Raw genomic sequence first — 4,016 nt, 5'->3', positions numbered from 1 at the left:
TTAATGTAAGAATTATTTTTCAATAATTATGATAAAATATTTTTTATGATATTTTAAAAATGTGATCTTAGAAAACATATTACTAAGATTTTAAAAGTAATCCTTACATTATTTTTCTTCTACTAAATTTACGAGAGAATTTTTTGTTTTGAAGAGATGAAACCTAAACTAAAGAATCAGTCAGTCAGAACCCAAAGAAAGAAAAGGATAATTTTTACAAATTATTCTTCACATACAAGCTTTTTACTCGTATAAGTCATAAGTCCATAAATTTTATTTTACACCAGACGCCCCTTTTCTATCTTATCGATTTTATGCGCCTCCTAATTTAACAGTTTTTTTAATCAATGTGTGCACGTTCTTCTTCTTCGTGTTGCTGCACATTCTTCTTCTTCTTTTTCATTATTTTTCTTTTCTGTTATCGTTGTCATCAACAACACCTCTTCCTCCTTTTTTAATTGGATTTCTTTCTCCTCCTTTCTTTTTTTCTTTCTCCTCCATCATCAGTTATCTTGTTGTTGAATATAACGAATAATTCAAGTTCAGATTGTTAACTGAATCAAAACGAAATTGATTATTGTTTTTGAATCCAATCAAGTGGCTGAAGTGTGGTTCAATTCAGAAGAAAAAAATGCAACATTAGAGGAAACATTTTTTTGTATTATTTGGAGCAAATTTAGGTGTAATACGAAAATATTTGTGGTTTAAAACGAAGATATTTGTGTGTATTTTTATTCTGATAAGTTTTGCATAATTCAAAACTCTTCCTCTTCTTCCTCCTCATCTTCTCCTGCTGCTTCTTCTTTTTTTCATCATCATCACCATCTTCTTCTTCTTTTTTTCTTATTCATCTTTTTTTTTATTTTACCTTCTCAAGTTTCTTCTTGTTTTACTCTCTTAACAAGAATAAAAATAAAAAAATCAAACAAAGAAGAAGAAGAAACACATAATGCTATAAAATTATTTGGAAGAGAATGAATTTACATTCATTTAACTAAAAGAAAGAAAGAAATAAGGAAAAGAAGAAGAAAAACAAAATGCAGCATCAGAGGAAATATTTTTTTGTACAAAAATGCTATTTGTACACTAAAATCAGCAACCAATGTATTTGTGTATAAATACATGTGTGGTTTAATTTATTTTCAATGTATATTTGTATTCCAGTATGTATTTTATACTGGTGGCTGATTTTGGTGGTTGATTTTAGTGTACACGTAGTATAACCCATTTCTATATTTGCAGCAAATTTGGGTGTAAAACGAAGATATTTGGTGTATTTTTAAATTTTGGGTGTCTGATAAGTTCTGTATAATTCAGAACTCTTCTTCCTCCTCATCTTCTGCTGTTTCTTCTTTTTTGTTTTCATCATCATCACCATCTTCTTTTTTTTCTTATTCATCTTTTCTTTTTTGTTTTACCTTCACAATTTTCTTCTTATTTTACTCTCTTAACAAAAATAAAAACGAAAAAATCAAATAAAGAAGAAGAAGAAACATATAATGCTACAAAATTACTTGGAAGAGGATGAACTTACATTCATTTAACTAAAAGAAAGAAAGAAATAAGAAAAAGAAGAAGAAAAAAAATGCAATATTAGAGGAAATATTTTTCTGTACAAAAATGTTATTTGTACACTAAAATCAGCCACCAATGTATTTGTAGATAAATACATGTGTGGTTTAATTTATTTTCAATGTATATTTGTATTCCAGTATGTATTTTATACGGTGGCTGACTTTGGTGACTGATTTTAGTGTATACGTAGCATAACTCATTTCTGTATTTACAGCAAATTTGGGTGTGAAACAAAGATATTTGAGTGTAATACGAAGATATTTGGGTGTATTTTTAAATTTTGGGTGTATTTTTATTCTGATAAGTTCTGCATAATTTAAAACTCTTCCTCTTCCTCCTCATCTTCTGCTGCTTCTTCTTCTTCATCTTCTTATTCCATATTCTCATAATTCTTTTTGGGAGAAAAAAATCAAACAAAGAAAAAAAATACATAATGTTGCAAAATCAAAAGAAGAAGGAGGAAAAACACGACGATGAAGATGAAACACGCGAAGAAAAAAGAGAAAAAACACAAAGAAGAAGGAAAAGAAGGAAGAAGAGGAGGAGGAGAAAAAAACGCGAAAAAAATGACAGTTATGATTTTCATCAAGGAAGAAGAAAAAAAGTCGTTCATAATGGTAAATGAGCGCTTTGAAAACGTGATGCGCGTGTTTACACGCTTCTGTGGTCTGTGGATGACCATAGTTTTTGTTGGGTTAGACCCAACTTGTAAGACTTGTAAGCCAAAAAAATTTGTATGTGTAGTATAACTGAATTTTTATTTTTTAAGTTTGTTAAAAATTTTAAAAATATTTTTAAGTATTATTTTATTTTAATTTTGTCTTATAAATTTTTGAATGATATTAAAAGTTTTATTTTGTTTTAATTTTATCCCAAAAATTTTCGATTTACATCAAATATACTCCTAGCGGCTAACTTTTCAAAAAATTTAGAATAAATTTAGCAATAATTTCACAAGAACAACTTTTAACATAAACAAATCAGATTTAGGTGTCATGCTTTATTGCTTAATTAGTCTTAAATTTTTTAAAAATTTAACTGTCAAAAATATATTTCATACAAATTAAAAATTTTAAAAACAAAATTAAAATAACATAAAATTTAAAGACATTTTAAATTTTTTTAACAAATTTTAATAAATAGAAATATACTTTGTCCAAAAAATAAATACAGGTAGCGTTATCTTTTTGGACAGTAAAAAAAATAAAAGAACAAAACAAAACATTGGGTAAAGTATAAAGGGAAAGGGAAGTGAAAGCATTGCCCGCTAGGCTCGTAAATGAGGTGGAGCCCAAAGCTCATGGTTGAGGTTGACCGCCTCCGCCGTTGGAGCTTTCAGCTCTCCACTCATCAATTTCTGTTAAACTGATAAGAACAGACTGTCCCACATATCAGATATTAAACTGATATGAACAGATACTACACTTGATCTTAGCCAAAAGACCCAAATTTCTATACAAATTAGTAATTACACTACTTGCTAGTTGCCACTAATCAATTGATTTTCGTTAAAAAGAAAAATAGGTAACACGAGGACATGAATAAAGATATATCATATATGTTAAGTTTATGGTTAAGTATGATTTTGGTTTCTAAAATAAGAGTTAATTTTTTTTTTGTTTTTAATTTTTTTTATAAAATCGTCCCTAAAGTTTAACTCAATTTTAAAATCATTCTTTGGATCAAAATATTCTTTTTCTTCTTCTCTAAATTCAACCAAAAGCAGAAGTAGAGATAGAAACAAAAACAGAGATAGAAGCAAAAATAGAAAAAGAAGCAAAAGTAGAATTAACAACAATGAAACAACAACAATCAAAAGTCAAGAACAACAATAATAATGAATAATGGAATTAGAGCAGCAACAAAAGCAGAACCAGAAACAGAAGTAGAAGTAGAAAAACAACAATAAAACAACAACCAGAATCAGAAGAACAACAATAACAATGGATAATGGAATCAGAACAACAACAACCGACAAGGAGGACAAGGAGCAGCGGCGACCGGCGATGAGCATCGACGACCGGCGATCAAGCGAGGAGGAGGAGCAGAAACGGCAAGCGGTGCGCGACGTCCAACCTCGCGGATCTGCTGGCATCGACGTCGAGCGAGAAAGAGGAGCAGCAGCGAAATCTGACGGTGAGATCCAGCGGCGAGGACCGAACGACGAGGAGCAACGGCGGCGGATTTCCTTCCCCTTTCCTTCCCCACCTTCCCTTTCCCTTCTTCTTCCCTGAAACCCTCCCTCCCTCCGAAGCGTGATTCTCTTCCCCCTTTCTCCCTTAACCCGTTTTTAAAACTAAGTTAAATCTTAGGGACGATTTTGTAAGCAAAAAAAGGTTGGGAACGAAAAAAATTTTAACCCCTACCTTAAGGACAAAAATTATACTTAATCCTTAAGTTTATTATCAGTTAAATTTTTTAAATTTTATTCTTTTAAACAT

This window comes from Arachis ipaensis, chromosome B03 (assembly GCF_000816755.2).
Source record: "Arachis ipaensis cultivar K30076 chromosome B03, Araip1.1, whole genome shotgun sequence".
Classification (NCBI taxonomy): Eukaryota; Viridiplantae; Streptophyta; class Magnoliopsida; order Fabales; family Fabaceae; genus Arachis; species Arachis ipaensis.
This window is presented reverse-complemented; position numbering follows the sequence as displayed.